Source organism: Maniola hyperantus, chromosome 12 (assembly GCF_902806685.2).
Source record: "Maniola hyperantus chromosome 12, iAphHyp1.2, whole genome shotgun sequence".
Lineage (NCBI taxonomy): Eukaryota > Metazoa > Arthropoda > Insecta > Lepidoptera > Nymphalidae > Maniola > Maniola hyperantus.
The window spans coordinates 14,484,054-14,504,169 of NC_048547.1; the positions used below are offsets into that span (position 1 = coordinate 14,484,054).

Genomic DNA, 20,116 nt, shown 5'->3' on the forward strand with positions numbered 1-20,116 from the left:
ATGGATGTCTACGTCATATTAATAGCTATCTGTATGCCAATTTTTAGCCCGATCCGTAAGTAAACGATGAAGGATTTTTGCCAGTACTAAATTTTACAAGTATTTTTTGTCAGTACATAGTTTAGTACCTAGTTTTTTATCTTTCGCAGCAAATGCTAAATGAGATAATACTGCACGTATGGATAGCGGGCGACAAAACAAGAATTGTGTTTTGACAAAAGAATGTATTTTTGTAAGCAGTTTTTGTCAAAACTGACCTTTGTGTTTTACGAGATACCTACTGTGTAGATATTTCTATAGCGAGGAGGAGCTCATTTATCGCTGTAAACACAAAACACTGTATCTGAAGATACAGTGTATTGGCACGGCAGGAGTCCCTCGTCTGCGTAGGCTCTAAAATCTAAATGTAATTAAGCCAACGTAACGATAACGACATCAAAATTGGGTCCTCAATTATAAATGTGTTCGCGAACAGGTTTGCCCTCAGTCTTAATCAACCCTCAAGTAATGCACTAAGAGCCAGCGCGTGCCAGACCTCTGTTATTTTATAAAAGCTAAAAGTTTAATTGCGTAATATCCCCAACACGTTTGGACCATGGTGGCTTTGGGAGATAACCATATTAAACTTTAAGAATGTCTGGTAGGGGTTTGCCACGACACATAAGTATCTGGCAATGCATGACGTGATCAGTACCTACCCTTATTATAAAATGCGAAAGTGTGTTTGTTTGTTGGTTTGTTGGTTGGTCCTTCAATCACGTCGCAACGGTGCAACGGATTGACGCGATGTTTTGCATGGGTATGATAAAGACCTGGAGAGTGACATAGGCTACTTTTTATCCCGGAAAATCAAAGAGTTCACACGGGATTTTTAAAAAACCTAATTCCACGCGGACGAAGTCGCGGGCATCAGCTATTTACTTATATAAAAAAAGGGTTTATACTTTGACGTAAGATTTTAACACCTTTATTACCCAAATTATTGTTATCTCCCAAAGCCACTATGATCCAAACGTTATAGTCGCTGATCGTTCCTCCCTGTGTTGGGTACAATACGCAGAGAAACTTTCAGCTTTTATAAAATAAAGAAGGTCTGGCACGCGCTGGCTTTCTCTCTATAATGAGTAGGTATCCGTGGGGCGGAATCAATTAATGAATATTTTACTGAGACTCGGATCTTTATAAACGTTTCGTGTCGGGATTTTTGGGGACTTTGCCGGATTTGCGGGTGATTTATCGTCTAGTGGCCGTGATTGATTTAAAATTGTAGGTGCTACTTACGTGAAGATGATTTTAAATACTATGTTTGATTATAAAACCGGTCAAGTACCTTCATAGGAGTCAGACTCGACATTATTATTCCGTATTATTCTACAAGATATATCACTATGAACTTTTTTTTTTTATTTACATGGCGGCCATTTTGATTTTTTTATTATTTGTTGTTATAGCGGCAATAGAAATAGAAATACACACTGTGTGAACATTACAGCTACTACAACCTATTACACATTTACCTTACCTACATACCTACTACACATAGGTACATATTACACAACCTATTAAAAGAGCAATCGCCGAGTTTCTTGCTGATTCTTCTCGGTAGGAAAGGCTTTCCGAACCAGTGGTAGATGCATATGACGATTCAAACGTAGGTAGGTACTTGTACTATTTACTTGTAAAAGTTTAATTGAATCAACATAATATTTTTATTTTATTTATTTTTATTTATACAGTTCATGAGATAGGATCGAACTCCTGGGTCCCCGAATAGAAGGTAGACAATATTAACGAATAGATTATTACTGCTTTTTTATCTCAATTATATAACAGTCCAATTAAAATGTAGCTGTTAATTACAAACTTGTCAACCATCGATTAAAATTCACCTTGTTTGAAAATCGAAAAATAAAACTTCTAAGCATTTTGTTAAAAAACATAGGTAAGATATTTCTGTAGTCGCAACCCTGATCTATTTATTTTTTATGACACTGAAAACATCGAAACAATTCTCTTAATTCCAGGTTTAACGATCACCTCAACTCAACCGGCCATTCAGAAATCAGAACTTCAAAGCTCAAAAAACGTAATTATATTCAAAATATTTTCGGAACATCGTCACGTAAAATTCTAAACAAAATTTTATCATTATGGAGACCGTAAATGTTTTTTTTTTAAATTTTTTTCTATTAAAAATTACGACACCACAAAATTGATTACCACAAACTTGTTGCCTTTATTAAAATAAAGTTTACAGGAAATTGCATCTTATCTTAGTTGAAATAGAAGTTACGACAGATTTTTTGTTGTGTAAAATTTAAATTGTGTTTTTATCTACAAATAGTAAATTAGGATGTCACCTGAGAGCTTTATATATTTAACGATGGTCTTGTTAAATGAAAACGGCGGTATTTGATGAGGTATAAAATATATACAGCTCGCGAGAACACATAACTAAGATTAAAAGGAAGGTAAGTAAGTTAATGTGTAGAAAAAAGCATGTGGGATGCACGAATTAATTTGAAAAAATCACAAGGTACCGATGTTATCAAAGCGAAAATTGTTTGTGGATTCCTTCCATAATTTCGTAACAGATCGACGTGATTGTTTGCATGCGAATTGTTAAAGACCTGGGAGAGTGATATAGGCTACTTTTTATCCCCCAAAATCATAAAGTTCTCAGGGGATTTTAAAAACCTAAATCCACAGGAACAAAATCGCGGGCATTTGGTTCTTTATAGTTAGTTTTTAGTTTAACTTTTTTTGTTTAGTTAAACTTTAGATGCAAACGGGTGAGCTTTTAGTTGACCACAGATGGTGATTTTGAATGGTGAAACGGGGATTCTATGACTTTTCCGAGTTATTTGCATTTTTAAACAATTAAGTAGGTATAGTCCGCGACAAGTTGTGATGGCAAATGGGGTATGAGTCAAGGGGACGCCCCGCACACCCGCACGTCACTCGAGCTCGCGCGCACCGGATAAGCGCGGGGGCGTGCGGAGAGTTCGACCTGTCGCGCACTTATAGGTAGGTACTGACGCGCACTTATAGGTAGGTAGGTACTGACGCGCACTTATAGGTAGGTACTGACGCGCACTTATAGGTAGGTAGGTACTGACTACTGACGCGCACATGTCACTTTGTTTCAACGGTGATGAAAAATATCGTCCTGAAACTTGCATGCCTGAGAGTTCGCCATAATGTTTTCAAAGGTGTTAGTTACTGTCTGCTAATCCGTACCTCTACTACGCCAGCGCGCAGCGTGGTAGACATACGAACGGGAAAGAAACTCTGTTCGCGGATTTAAAACAATAGGTACCTACCTAGACTTCTTTAAGTAATGTAGTTGAATTTTTTGTAATCTTTCACCAATAAATAGTTTTTTTTAACTTTAGGAAATAATACATATTTCTAATTCAGCACTAGCTAGGTATTTACAATGTACAAGACAATCCAAGAGCTGTACCATTCGCGTTACTCGAACTAACAGGGCTCAAAAGTGAGAGCAATTTGTAAAGATTACCGTCACACGGCGCCGTGTACAATGTTCATTAAAGGAGCTTTAACTTTTAAGTTCCTTCCTTTAAAATATAGCTGCTTCTATTTAATGACCTCTGGCATAATACAGATGTGTTCCTTAAAAACAAAAGTCCTGGATTCGAGTTCTTTATAATTAAATAGCTGATGCCCGCGACTTCGTACGCGTGGATTTAGGTTTTAAAAATCCCGTGGGAACTCCTTGATTTTCCGGTATAAAAGTGTGATTGAAGGACAAACCAACAAACCAACAAACAAACACATTTTCGCATTTATAATAGGGGTAGTGATATTAGTATTAAAAAAAATACTACATGGCGAGTGAGAACTCATTTTGTACGGACTATATCTCTACGTCGAAAACGTCAAAGAAACGCGGCGTATGTACTCATAGCTCAGAATAAGGACTGTTAGAAGTAGCCCTGTTAGAGCGAGATAGCTAAATGCATTTAAGCTCTTGTTAGAACGTGACAAAATGATTATGCTTTGTCCTTATCACCGTGGCCACTTTTTTTTGTTTGTCAAAATGTATTTGTACGTGAGTATTTGACAAACAACGTGAAGTGTAGAAGGAATGACATTTCACAAGTAAGAAAATCTGCTTGAGCGAGAGGGACTGAGGGCGCCACGCTAGTTGCATATCTGGACATATCTGTGACTCGTAGATACACTGGTATATAGGCGATCAGCTGAACCTTGCTATCAAGCGACATTGAAGACTACCGAAAATAATATCATCTACAAAAATACGAAACTAAAATAGTCTTATGAAATCACGAACACAATCCAGCATCGTACCAAGATCACGATTAATATATTATCGTGAACGATATTGTGACATCTGCCATGAAAACTGGAGCAGCCATGCCAATTCACATTACTTTTCACTTGTACATAAGGCCACGTTTATACTGACCGATATCGTAAAGCCACAATATTGTCGCACCCCCTAAATAAATAAATAAACTTTTATTTCAGGTGTATCAACCCATAATTAGGTATTTTCCTACTTTTAAATTTGATAAATATTATTACTTTATTATAAACTAGGATAAAAATAATGACGTGCGCTGAAAAAGAGTAGGTAGATATCCACTAAGAAAGGATTTTTTGAAATTACACCCTCAAGTGGGTTATATGGGGGTTGGAAGTTTGTATGAAAGTCCGTAATTTTAAAAGAAAATACATGTTTCACGATTTTTGAAAATTCTACTCCCAGGGTGGTTAAATAGGGGATGAAAATTTGTATGAAAGTCATTAATTTTTCAAGTTATTTATATGAAAATTGATTTTTTTTTGGCGATTTGTTAAATCCCTCCAAGAATTTTGGACGCCAGTCGCCGTATAATAATTTTATAACACAGGTTTATACAGTCGCCTAAAAATTTTGTCAGTATGACCTAATCCTTAGGAAAGGCCAAAAGTCAGCAAGTCGATCAAAACTCCTATATTTCGAACCACAAGCCAAGCTAATCCGACGCCCACTATTTGTTTGCATTTTTTCATAACGTTGTTAGTTTAGAACGGTACTATATATCGAAATAAAAATATTTGTCCAGCCGCGAGGCGTTCGATTTGTACGGAGTCCCGTATATATAAAAACGGGCCGAATTGAGAACCACATCCTTTTTAGAATTCGGTTAAATAGTAAGTAGAAAAGTGTCTGTCTGTCTGCCTGTCAGTCTGTCTACTAGTTTTTCACGGCCCAACAGTTTAACCGATTTTGATGAAATTTCCCACGGGATTCTTAGAGCCCGTCCGCTTAACCGATTTAAATGAAAGGAGATGGACAAAAATTGTATGGAGGCGTGCCCCACAATGTACAGAGATGATAATATATGTGCCATTTAATAGTAAAAAACCTATTCTATTTTAAGAAAAAAAGTCGCATAGTTTTGCAGTCGTGGCATTGATAGGCATAGTTCAGCCTGGAGCAAATTTTGTCCATCTCCTTTAGTACAGAGGTAGCTTAGCATCCCGGAAATTGACATAAACCTCTTTTTATCCCGGAAAAGCAAAGAGTTCCCATGGGATTTAAAAAAAAACTGAATACCGAACGGAACCCTAATCCCGCGAAAAGCGTACCTACATGATAGATTGCGGTTTAAGTGCTTTATTTTAGGTGATGACCACTTTGTTTGGTCTGTGCCGGCGCCGCCCGCGCCGAGGTGAGGAAAGCCGCTCACGCTTGACGATTGATACTTCGGGGCCTTTGATCTCTGAAGTCGGTTAAATTGTGTTTATGAAACACTTTACAACCCTAATTGCCATGTCTAGACGATTAATAAACGTCCCTATTTTGTAAACTTAATTTAATGGTTCCTTTAAAAGCCATATGGAGATCATTATCCCGAGACTAGGTACCTACGCTGAAAAATTAGTCGAAAGTATGCCTAGAAGTTTTTTTTTTTTTTTAAAGAATTTTAGCAAAGTTTAATGACAAATATTCCCCTTTCCCCTCCAATTAAGCGTCAGGCTTGTGCTAGGAGTAGGTACGACAATAGTGCAACGGGCGGGGTTTGAACCGTCGACCTTTCGGTTTTCAGTCCACTCCTTTACCGGTTGAGCTATTGAGTTGCCATGGCCATTACGGGTTAGGGAGGAGACTGGACACCTTATCCATACTAATATTATAAATGCGAAAGTGTGTCTGTCTGTCTGTCTGTCTGCTAGCTTTTCACGGCTTAACCGTTCAAACGATTTTGACGAAATTTGGTACAGAGGTAGCTTGCAACCCGGGGAAGGACATAGGCTACTTTTTATCCCGGAAAATTTAAGAGTTCCCACGGGATTTTTAAAGCCCTAAATCCACGCGTACGAAGTCGCGGGCATCAGCTAGTTAATAATAAAGCAACCAAGTACAATTATAATCAACTACATTTTTTATTTTTTTCAATTGCTAGACTTCAATTTTTTTATAAATTTTGCCGGTCACGCTCTTGTGTTACACAGTGTGTGTACTTACAGAACGCGGCCGAAAGTAATGTACATCGGCCTTTAGAATGACATTTCGGCTTTGTAGAGCGTTGTCTCTGTCACTCATACCTAGGTATATGACGTTTTGACGGTCTCAACGACAGCTGGTAATCTGCTACAAATCAATGAGGTGCCATTTAGAGTCTCATAAAAATATGAAGTCTAGACGATTCGCGCAGCTAAAGCTAATAAATTGGCACCGGCACCAAAAAGTATTATTATGGAACTAAGTATATTAACTCTTGTACTTATACATAATATATTCGGTAATAATTAAATTATTTTTTAATTTTTAGTGTTTGTGTATTGGAGTCGGCTTTTTTTTTGTAATTTTTTTTTTAGGTATAATAGTTTTTGATTTATCGTGTAAAATGTAGAAAAAATGCGACTGTAGTAAATACGGAACCCTCGGTGCGCGTCCCTGACTCGCACTTGGCCGTTTTTTTTGAAATAAGTTACTTTAACTTAGAGAATCTGGTTTATCTACCTACATATAAAATTCTTCACAGAGAAGCGAGCCAACCTCCATTTTATGATTCCTGCGGTCAGAAAATATAAAACCTATCAAAATAGAAATACAATCGTGACACGAAATGACCTAGCTGACCGTATGTCCACATTCACTTTAAATTCCAACCCTATTGCAATGCAATAAGATCGGAAATTCTGTGTGAAACGAACATGGACCTTAGTACATATTTTTGTTTAGAGTTACCATATTCAATATTTATTATAGCTGGCAACTTTCCTCGAACCGTACCTATTTGCTTTTGAATGTTGTTTCAATTTTATGTAGGTATTGTATGAAGCTACCGCACAGGACTCTAAAAAAAGTCATATGAACTGATTTTCATTAATAAATCAGTACAATTTATTTATTACTAGCTGACACGCCCCGGCTTCGCTCGGGTGGAGTTTAGAAAATTGAGGAGGAGGTTGAATTAAATTTTTCTCTCCGTAAAAACCATCCTCGTACTTCAAGGAATATTATAAAAAAAGAGTGAGCGAAATCGGTTCAGCGGTTCTCGAGATTGCGATGAGCAACACATTTAGTGATTCATTTTTATATTATAGAGATAAATCTTGAAGTGTGGTTGTCTGTTGGTTTGTCCTTCAGTCACGTCGTTACGGAGCAACGAATCGATGTGATTTTTTATAGTTAAAGACCTGGAGAGTGACATAAGCTACTTTTTATCCCAGAAAATCAAACAGTTCCCACCCAAACCAACACTCAAAATATGATGTTTATAATTAGGTACAAAAGAGAGCTCCCACTCGCACTTGACCGGTTTTTTATTTGGATTTGCATTCATTTCAAAAAATAAATAACCTAAGTACGTACCATTCAACTCTTTGAATTGATTTCGTTTTTTTAGAAAATGCGAAATCAATCTCTTAAGTGCGGGGTTAGAATGGGTGTAAACAAAGGTATCCATTATCTGACCACGGGCGATCACGACTGGGGTCCGGAGTGTCCCCAGGAGTCGCCGCGGGGAGGTTATGTGTTTTTGAGAATAATGAGAACAAAAACTTACCTATCTAAGGTGATTTTAAGTACCTACAGCTAGCCTTTGCTTTGGCTTAACCTACGCGACATTTATGTCAAACATTACACTTACCTTCGAGGATATATAGGAGGCCACTCGGAGTCAATCCCGCGTCGTAGGCGGGGCATTGACCCAACTTTTGCACGCTATACATTGTCCATAATGTTCTCAAAGGTGTGTGAAGGCAGCCAATCTGCACCGGTACCCGTAGTACAAGATTTTACGTCTCACCAAACGAAACCAAATTCGAGAGTCGAAATATTTCCGCGTTACAGTAAAATGGACCTAAACAGCCTTGAATTAAAGTCAAATATTCAATGCCACTGATTTTAATTTCGCAATGTTTCCGCTTGGAGCGCTGGCTGTAGAACTGTAGACAAACTTGAGCTTTAAAACAAGGCTTTTAAGATCCAGTTTACTGTAACGCGGAAGTATTTCGACTCTCGAATTTGGTTTGGTTTGGTGAGACGTAAAATCTTGTACTACGGGTACGGGTCAGTGTGGCGGACTATGGCGTAAGCCCTTATCATTCTGAAAGGAAACCAATCCTCAGTAGTGAGCCGGCGATGGGTTTATTATGATGATAATGATAAAGTAAAATACAGTACGTGGCAGAAAATAATGTACATTTCGGCTTTGTAGAGCGTTGTCTCTGTCACTCATACCTATATGACGTTTTGTCGGTTCTTAACGACAGAGGCAATGCTGTACAAATCCGTTATCTCTTTCTAAAGGTCTATGTAGGCACATTATTTTCTGCCGTACGTCATGTGCTTTTGAATAGTCCAGTGAATCTAACATTGGTTCGGAATGCCCTTCCCACCGAGAAGAACTTCTTAAAGTAGGTAATTCGGTCAGCGTGGTAGATGACGCAACAGCACACCGGTAGCGCCGTGCGCCGTGTAAACAGCTGTCACGTCACGCGGCTGACAGCAGTTTTTAATTCCACCGGATATACGCGGCGCCGTGGCGCTGATACAGTGACCGCAATTTCCATTATATTTTGTATGAGACATTGGTACCGTAAATGCCGGCTCTTAGTAGAATCATGCTCACTTCGTCACATGACTCAAAAAATATGTTTAAGGTGGTGGCAAGAGAGAGAGAGATTAATATAATTAACGTTTTTATTTATGAGACATGTGCCATAATTGAAATCCTTAAGAATGTCGGCTCTTAGTAGAATCATGCTCACTAGGTCACATGACCCAAAAAATATGTTTAAGGTGGTGGCAAGAGAGAGATAGGGAAAGAAAGAGATTAGTTTACGTGAAAGAATGAGAGGCGTTTATTAAATTTTTGAGAGTTTTGAAATGTCCTTCCTACCGAGAAGAACCAGCAAGAAACTCGGTGACGGGTGACGGCTTCTGAGGGCAGCCGCTCCGTCATTGTAAGAAAGTAGCCTCAGTATTTCTTTAAGTCGGTAATTCGGTCAGCGTGGTAGATGACGCAACAGCACACCGGTAGCGCCGTGTAAACAGCTGTCACGTCACGCGGCTGACAGCAGTTTTTAATTCCACCGGATATACGCGGCGCCGATACATTGGCCGCAATTTCCATTGAATAAACAAACTAAAAACTTACACTTTCAGTCATCATCATCATCATCCTCAACCGATAGACGTCCACCGCTGGACATAAGTCTCTTGTAGGGACTACCACACGCCACGGTCTTGCACCGCCTGAATCCGCGGCTCCCTGCGACTCGTCTGATATCCACCCTGCCGGAAAAGCCGTGCTGCCAAACGATTAAGTGTCCCGGTACGATGCCGTGTAGAAACCAAAGGAGTAAACTGCCATAACCCCTTTCAGGTTAGTCTGCTTCCATCTAAGACTGCATCATTACTTACCACCAGGTGAGATTGCATTCAATGGCTAACTAGTATCTGAATGAAAAAAAACGAAAACTGGCACCATTGTAGAACAGCCACGCTTTAATCGGTCATGTTTACATTCGGTGGTGCGATTTCATTTACCTTTCCCACTGTTGTTTACTTTGCACTGGGCACCTGACTGACTTCCGTTTTCCTTCACCGTTCCCTTTGATGACCATTAAAAATGCATGTTTGCAGAGTATAGGGAGGTAAAAGCGTGTTCCACATCTGAATATTTTGAACTAGCTGATGCCCGCGACTTCGTACGCGTGGATTTAGGTTTTTGAAATCCGGTAGGAATTCTTTAATTTTCCGGGATAAAAAGTAGCGTATGTCCTTCCCCGGGATATAAGCTAACTCTGTACCAAATTTCATCAAAATCGGTTGAACGGTTGGGCCGTGAAAAGCTAGCAGACAGACAGACACACTTTCGCATTTATAATATTAGTATGGATATGGATTTTATATTTCTTACTAGCTTATGCTCGCTACTTCGTCCGCGTGGACTACACAGATTTCAAACCCCTATTTTACCCCCTTAGGGGTTGAATTTTCAAAGGTCCTTTCTTAGCGGATGTCTACGTCACAATAGCTATCTGCATGCCAAATTTCAGCCCGATCCGTCTAGTAGTTTGAGCTGTGCGTTGATAGATCAGTCAGTCAGTCAGTCAGTCAGTCAGTCACCTTTTCCTTTTATATATATAGATTATATTTTATGATGTAAGACATGAGTGCAAATAACGAGTAAAGAATAATTTCTTGTAGAGGCCCATCAGAAATGCGATAGAAAAATAGAAATTCTGTTGTTTCTCATACCATAGAGTCACATCTGGTAACTCTATGGTTCCCAAATGTGTTTCCTTACAAGACGGCCCAATACAACTGCAATCGTATAAACTTTTATTTTCTTTTAGCTCTAATGCTTGTTTAATTAAAATCAGGTAATCCCGCCAACAATAATTACGTAAACTAGGTTTACGAGTACGAACAGGTGGCGGGAGGTGTTACGGTTTTATCGTTACCCGTTGATATAGTAAATCAAAGGTACCCGAGATAATAATATCCATGCCCCGGCTGATTTTATACCCGGCTGAGTTTGTTGTGGGCTCTTCTCAGACCTGGGCGCATTTGAAACCCTCGTAGCTTTAGTTTTAAGTTTGCGTAATAATAATCACCATTATCTTACAAATCCAACATCTGACTATCAAAAAAAGTAATTTATTACCTAATTTGAATAAATCATTTGACTTTGACTTTGACTTTGATATGCAAAAAACCACAAAATCGATCCGATATACTCGGTTGCGACGTGATTAAATGACAAGTCAACAAATAAACGTTAACCTATTGCCGAGGGTCGTGACTCCTTTCCATTAATCACATAATGGCAGGAGTTCTCTTGCGATAATAATGCGATGGGTGGGCTGGATATAGGTTTCTAATAGGGACTTCCACACGCCACGTTCTTGCGCCACCTGAATTAAGCGGCTCCCTGCGGCTATTTTGATGGCGTCTGTCCACCTAGTGGAGTGGGATTAAGTAAAGATCCAGGACTTCGAGCGCATTTTTCAGGGGTTGGGCGATCGGGGGTGTCTGGCTATTAGGCGTCTATAGGTGATGGTCTGTGCAGATACGTAATGGCGGTGATTTTCTCGGTTAAAATGTATGAAAACCCGTATTTTAAGACTAAGCGTTTGTGATCTTTTTTCTGTGTGTTTCTGGTTTTTATACTACCAACTAGCTTATGCTCGCGACTTCGTCCGCGTGGACTACACAAACTTCAAACCCCTATTTCACCCCGTTAGGGTTTGAATTTTTAAAAATCCTTTCTTAGCGGATGCCTACGTCATAATAGCTGTCTGCATGCCAAATTTCAGCCCGATCCGTCCAGTAGTTTGAGCTGTGCGTTGATAGATCAGTCAGTCAGTCAGTCACCTTTTCCTTTTATATATATATAGACTATGTACTGTGCTATGGTCACGAATAAAAGGATATTTTATTTAAAGCTATTTTCATTTTTTTCGGGCACTTTTTGGCCCAAGACTGGTATATCTAGGACTGTGCGTATCATTGTCGGTGCAGTAAATCTCGCTTTGGGATTCCTGGCGACTATTATCGGTTTTTTATCTCTCTTCATTACACCTACGTGGATGTTGTTTTTGTGTGTGTTCTAAATAGGTATTTACCTACACGAAGTTGGTTTTTAGGATTCCGTACCTCAAAAGGAAAAACGATACCCTTATAGGATCACTTTGTTGTCAGTCTGTCTGTCTGTCTGTCAAGAAACCTACAGGGTACTTCCCGTTGACCTAGATTTAGAATCATGAAATTTGGCAGGTAGGTAGATCTTATAGCTGACATTTGGGGAAAAATCTGAAAACCATAGCTATTGTGACTTAAGATGATGATTTAGGGTTAGATCACACAAAAAAAAAATTGTGGTCATGAACTAATAATTAGTATTTTCAGTGAGTGACTATATCAAATGGGGTATCATATGAAAGGTCTTCACCTGTACATTCTAAAACAGATTTTTATTTATTTTTATGCATCATAGTTTTTGAATTATCGTGCAAAATGTCGAAAAAATACGACTGTAGTGCGGAACCCTCATTGCGCGAGCCTGACTCGCACTTGACCGGTTTTTTATTAACTAATTACTTAGAAATTTGGTTACTATCTTAGGTTACAACTTTAATAATCGTGATCGAAAGTGACATTGTAGCTGTCATTCTACAGAAATCGAGCTGCTGGAGGGGAATCACTACGTGATTTTTTGCATGGATATAGATAAAGACCTGGAGAAAGAAAGAAAGAAAGAAAGAAAACCTTTATTTGATCACTACACACACTACAAATACAATAAACCTTAAAACTACTTAAACCATCTACATAATTAAACTGTATGTATTAAGTAAAAATAATAATATGCTAAATACAGTGTGACGTGTGACCAAATAGGTCCCGCACTCAGCATCATGCTGCAGGAATCTGCAGCGCTGGTTTTCAGCGGGAGCCTAAACGAGTGAAGTCACGGACAATGGAGAGTGACATGGGCTACTTGTTAAGTATTTTGGAAAATCGAAGAGCTCCCACGTGGTTTTCAGAAACCTAAATTTACGCAGGATCCTGATGTCGCGGGCATCAGGTATTAATAATCCATACTAATATTATAAATGCGAAAGTGTGTCTGTCTGTCTGTCTGTCTGCTAGCTTTTCACGGCTCAACCGTTCAACCGACATTGACGAAATTTGGTACAGAGATAGTTTGTATCCCGGGGAAGGACATAGGCTACTTTTTATCCCGGAAAATTAAAGAGTTCCCACGGGATTTTCAAAAAGCTAAATCCACGCAGACGAAGTCGCGGGCATCATCTAGTTATCATAATAAAAACGAAATATGTCAAACGAATAGTGTAAGAGCTATCGGCATTACATTCAAGCCTGATTTACGCGACATTATAATGTCAGGTTGTTTAGACTTCAGTGAAAATCCATTAATGTACCTTTGCTAATAGCAGTGGCGTGCAGGTCATAGAGGCATAAATGCACTGCTTACCCCAGTTGTAAGCTCAATGCATATTTTTCATTATGACCTGCCAGTAAACAGGTTCCTACCTAACTAATGCCTACCCTGGCTTCAAATCCTGTGCACGCCACTGGCTAATAGGTATTCTATTTAAAACACAAAAATGTTGAAGTATTAACCTATTTATAAAATCAGAACGTCTGTTTTTGCAGTGATGAAAATGTGTATTTGTCCGTCCGTCTATCTTTATTATTTGTACGGCGCATCCGTTTAGCCAATTTTGACGAAATTTGGTAGGTACAGAGTTAGCTTGCACCCCGAAGAAGAACTTAAACTACTTTTATTCCCGAAAATCAATGAGGTCTCGCGGGTTTTATAAAGACCTAAATTCACGTGGATGGATTCGTAGGCATCATCTAGTTTTAAATACATGAAAACCGGCCAAGTGTGAGTCAGAGTCACGCACAAAGGGACCAAAAAAAAATTATCTAAAAAATGACCAAAAAAAAACACGTTTGTTGTATGGGAGCCCTATTAAAAATCTATTTTATTTGTTCTTAAAGCGGCAACTGAAATACATCATCTGTGAAAATTTCAACTGTCCAACTATCACGGTTCATGAGATACAGCCTGGTGACAGACGGACAGGAGTCTTAGTAATAGTGTCTCGTTTTACCATTTGAGTACGGAACCCTAAAAATTCAGTGGTTTCAACGCACATACAACTAAGCTCTAAGCTTTATTATTCTATTAAGCCAAAGTATGTTAGAAGTAGCACGTATAAAATGTCGGCAACATATTTATATTTTACTAGCGACCCGCCCCGGCTTCGCCCGAGTAGCTTATTACTAGTTTCATAGGGATCTCTAATTATTTTAAAATAAAATACAGCCTACTAGACGATGCCTGCGACTTCGTCCGCGTGGATTTCGGTTTTTGAAAAATCCCGCAGGAATTCTTTAATTTTCCGGGATAAGAAGTAGCCTGTGTCCTTCCCCGGGATGTAAGCTAACTCTGTACCAAACTTCATCAAAGACAGACAGACAGACACACTTTCGCATTTATCAGAAAATAATAATAATGTAGCTTTCTATTGGTGTAAGAATTTTCAATATCGGTTCAGTAGTTCCAGAGATTACTTCCTACAAACAAACTTACAAACAACACCACTTTATAAAATTAGTATAGATATAGATAGTGTTAAAGATAAAATCCTAAACGAAAAGTAAATAGATTATCCACGATCAAAACACGTGGATCTTGTTCCGATATAAGCTTCAACTATATTTATAAAAAACCGGCCATGTGCGAGTCAGGCTCGCGCAACAAGGATTCCGTACAGTCGTAGTTTTTCATCATTTTGTACGATAATTCAAAAAAGTATGATGTATAAAAATAAATAAAAATCTGTTTTACAATGCACAGGTGAAGACCTTTCATACGATACCCCACTTGATAGTGATATGAAGTAAGCTTCCAAAATTGAAAATACTAATTATTATATTTTCATGACGACTATTTCATTTTTTTTGTGTGATGTAACCACAAATTCACGGTTTTCAGATTTTGCCCCGAATGTCTGCTATAAGACCTACCTACCTGCCAAATTTCATGATTCTAGGTCAACGGGAAGTACCTACCCTATAGGTTTCTTGACAAACCGACAGATAGACAGACAGACAACAAAGTGATCCTTTAAGGGTCCCGTTTTTCCTTTCGAAGTACGGAACCCTAAATATAACAATCCCGATTGGTAAAAAACTTTTTACGATAGTATGTGACGTTTACGATAAACAGGTAGAACGATACGATTTCTTATTTCACTCTGACGGTTACGATACGATTATGTTCTACGCATAACAGTCATTAGCGATGGATCGGGCATATTTTGTGAAGAGAGGAAGGAAATACTACTCAAGTGTTTCAATGGCAGCCTGCCGGTTGCAGGAAACTTGGTCGACCAACCAACACCTGAAAGAGGTCCATTGAAGCAGACCCCAAAAGAGTGGAAGGCTCTGGGAGTCTACCAGAATATTCCTACCACGATCTAAGAAAACTCCTACTACTTTCTTGGATCTGTATCATATTCTTATTGCTGCAGAGAGAGATGCAGAAGTTAATAGCCATCTATTAGATCATCATAATCATCAACCAATAGACGTCCATATAAGATATAGGTCTCTGGTAGGGACTTCCATACGCCACGGTCTTGCGCCGCCGCCTGAATCTAGCGGATCTCTGCGACTCGTTTGATTTTCACCTAGTGGTGGGGGTCCTCAAACACTGTGTCTTCCGGTGCGAGGTCGCCATTCCAGCACCTTGGGACCCCAACGTCTATCGGTTGTACGAACTATGTGCCCTGCCCATTGCCACTTCAGCTTCGCAACCCGTTGAGTTATGTCGGTTACTCTCGTTCTCCTACGGATCTCCTCATTTCTGATTTGATCGCGTAGAGAAACTCCGAGCATTGGCTCTCTTCATCGCCCGCTGAGTGACTCTGAGTTTTATAATGGACTAGCTTATGCCCGCGACTTCGTCCGCGTGGACTACACAAATTTCAAACCCCAATTTCAACCCCTTAGGGATTGAATTTTCAAAAATCCTTTCTTAGCGGATGCCTACGTCATAATAGCTATCTGCATGCCAAATTTCAGCCCGATCCGTCCAGTAGTTTGGGCTGTGCGTTGATAGATCAGTCAGTCAGTCAGTCAGTCACCTTTTCCTTTTATATATATAGATGTATCAATTTTTCAATATATCGTAGCGTATAAAACTGCTAGGTGTTACTATTGAGAGTTTGCCAAAAGATTAGGGACTCTCAACGTGGGCGATATTGATGGCTAAAAAAGTTTTCACAGATTTAAACGTACGGTTATTAATATAAATTGTAAACAAAGTGCATAAGCTTACTGGGCGGAATTCATTTAATATTTTTATCTACCTGAATACCAACAATATATTAGCCTGATTTATTCTTGAAGATTAAGGTCAACACATATTTTTTTATATTTTTTTAATAGAGATAGCGAGCAAACGAGCAGGCGGGATGATTATAGGAATATAACATTCTTAAACTCCAAAAAGACTTTCGTAGAATCTGGGTGTAATAAAACATCACTTACCCAATTTTGAGTGATTCTTAAAATACCACCAAAAATGCCAAAAATTCGTCAGCTCAAATATAGTATAGTAGAGCCTCAATAGCTCAACCGGTATAGGAGTGGACTGAAAACCGAAAGGTTGACGGTTCAAACCCCGCCCGTTGCACTATTGTCGTACCTACTCCTAGCACAAGCCTGACGCTTAGTTGGAGAGGAAAGGGGAATATTAGTCATTTAATATTATGGCTACTATTATTTTAAAAAAAAAGTAGCTATTGTAGATAAACTTACATGTATTTTATGTTTATTTATTTGTACCAAAAAGTAATTTGAAAAAAAATATATAAGAAGTGGACATGGAAGCAGTTTTTTGGTAATATCATAATATAAGGTTTATTGTTAAGTAATTAACAAAAAAAATTAATGGTAATTTAATTTGTTTTGCATTATTTATCAAAAAAAAATATAGCTCAACTAGCAAAACGTAAAATCGTACTTTACTTATGACGAGCTCTGATTTGTGCTACATCAATGACGGACCTAGTTTATAAACCATTAAAATCTCACACAAAATAACTAAGTACGAAAACGTTTTAAAAGATCTAAGATCTACTACGTATAATAACATTTCCAATTCGCCCGCGACATCTAAACGAGATCTCAGTCTGTCCGTCTGTCAACCTGCGATATCTGCAGCGAGCCATCCCGTCTGTCGCGAGCACTCAACCTATTTATGGTTTTAGATTTAGACTTTAGTTCAGTTTTGCTGTTCTATTTAAACTTTTTTGTACCTAAGAATATGTTTTTGAAGTGAAAACTTCTATATACTCTATCCGCGGATAGAAGTTGGTATACTCTTTCTGTTACTTATTTCCATATAAATGACAAAGACAAAAACTCAGCGGGCGTTAACCATTTTGTGGCACCAACAAATTAATTACAAACGAACTCGAAACGAATTATGTTTTCGAATTGAATTTCGAATGTTTTTGATTGAGAGCGTTTTGATAAAACTTACTACCTACTACGGAAAACATATGTTCCTACTAGCCGATGCCCGCGACTTCGTCTGCGTGGAATTAGGTTTTTTAAAAGTCCCGTGGGAAGTCTTTGATTTTCCGGGATAAAAAGCCTATGTCCCTCTCCAGGTCTTTATCTATACCTATGCAAGAAATCACGTGAATCCGTTACACCGTTGCGACGTGATTGAAGGACAAACCAACAAATAAACACACTTTCGCATTTATAATAAGGGTACTGATTTAATTTATCACATATATCCGAAAAGTATCCGGGATAAAATCCCTGACCCTCCTATCCTAATAGAAAGTATCGCCGACGTATCTAGTTGATTACCTATAGACTCGAAAATATTATTTTGAACTTGAATTTCATCGCAATCGAATCTCGTACTGTCAATTTAGCATTTGTAACCACGTTTCCAACTAATTACAAACCCAAACCATAACCGAGCAATAGATACATAATTTTAATAAGCAATAACGTATATGCTAAGCGCGCGGGTGTGCGCGCCGCCTAAATTGCAATAGTGCGTGAATTACAGCGGCGATTACAACGTTTATGAGGGAAATAGTCAGATGCACGTGTGCTAGCATATTGATTCCGAATTATAAGCAAATAGCGGGGCTTGGCGCGACGCCAGGGATGACGACGAAGCGGCGGGTGACCATGCCGACAGGTGAGCCGGAATAATTGAATGCCAGAAATAAAAACGCGCACAACTTGCCGCGCAAGTGGGTTATGGCATTTACGGTGACTATTAGAACGTTTATGAGAGAAATGTTCAGATGCACGTGTGCTAGCATATTGATTCGGAATTATAAGCAAATAGCGGGGCTTGGCGCGATGCCAGGGATGACGACGAAGCGGCGGGTGACCATGCCGACAGGTGAGCCGGAATAATTGAATGCCAGAAATAAAAACGCGCACAACTTGCCGCGCAAGTGGGTTATGGCATTTACGGTGACTATTAGAACGTTTATGAGAGAAATGTTCAGATGCACGTGTGCTAGCATATTGATTCGGAATTATAAGCAAATAGCGGGGCTTGGCGCGATGCCAGGGATGACGACGAAGCGGCGGGTGACCATGCCGACAGGTGAGCCGGAATAATTGAATGCCAGAAATAAAAACGCGCACAACTTGCCGCGCAAGTGGGTTATGGCATTTACGGTGACTATTAGAACGTTTATGAGAGAAATGTTCAGATGCACGTGTGCTAGCATATTGATTCGGAATTATAAGCAAATAGCGGGGCTTGGCGCGATGCCAGGGATGACGACGAAGCGGCGGGTGACCATGCCGACAGGTGAGCCGGAATCATTGGGTATTTTCCTACTTTTGAATTTGATAAATATTATTAAGTACTTTATTATAAACTAGGATAAAAATAATGACGTACGCTGAAAAAATATTAAAATCCAACAAAGATTTACAAAGTTACAGGCATTTTAATTTTGGAGTGGGAGGGTCCTATATCCGTTTCTCGCAAAACGAAAATTTGTATGAAACCGCACGAAGCTACTATGGCATTAGTAAGGTGTGACGTCAAAATTCTATATTGCTATCTCTGTCTATGATCAGAAATATTTAAATGCTTATAAACTTTTTTGTTAGGTATTTGATCGATTTAATTAGTTTTTTTCAGTTTACGTCATTATTTTTATCCTAGTTTATAATAAAGTAATAAAAAAATTGTAGTCAAATACCCAATTGAATACCAGAAATAAAAACGCGCACAACTTGCCACGCAAGTGGGTTATGGCATTTACGGTGACTATTAGAACGTTTATGAGAGAAATAGACAATTGCACGTGTGCTAGAATATTGATTAGGAATTATAAGTAAATAGCGGGACTTGGCGCGATGCTAGGGATGAAGACGAAGCGGCGGGTGTCCATGCGAACAGGTGAGCTAGAATAATTAAATATCAGTCATAAAAACGCCCACAACTTGACGCGCAAGTGGGTTATGGCAATTACAGAGGCGATTACTTAATACGTTAACGAATTATAAGCAAATAGCAGGGCTTGGAGCGATGCCAGCGATGACGACGAAGCGACGGGTGGACTAAAAAAACATTGCAAAAACTTGTACTACATAATCAATTAGGTATGTTTAATAGACAGCAATGATGATTGATAAGGTCTAGGTTGGAACGCTCTTGCCTAGAATAACGCCTACTTACTCTTGCCTAGAAGATATTTATGTACATGGCAGGCAGTGGCGTGCGTGTTTCAAGCCAGGGTATGCATTTAGGTATGAACTTATTTTACGGCAGGTTAAAATGAAAAATAAGCATTGACTTATTACAATGAGGGTAAGCAGTTCGTTTATGCATCTATGAGCTGCACGCCACTGATGGCAGGGATCTTTTTATTTAAAAAAAAAATGGCGAGCAATCAAGCAGGCGGTTCACCTGATGTTAAGTGATTATCGACGCCCATAAACATTTGCAGTACCAGAGGAACCACCAATGCATTGCCGGCCTTTCAGGAACTTGTTGGTCTGTTGTCTTGTTGGATCTGGCAA

At 38.9% G+C, this 20,116-nt stretch overlaps 1 protein-coding gene across 1 annotated transcript in view; it reads right to left on the reverse strand.

The window, feature by feature from the left end:
- Window positions 1-939: 939 nt before the first annotated feature.
- The window catches only part of LOC117987067 (NKAP family protein CG6066), a 474,080-nt gene continuing 454,903 nt past the window's right edge, over window positions 940-20,116 (reverse strand). Inside the window, exon 7 of the mRNA XM_034974021.2 lies at window positions 940-965. The gene's annotated coding sequence lies outside the window, so the exon portion shown is untranslated. The remainder of the gene's footprint in view (window positions 966-20,116) is intronic.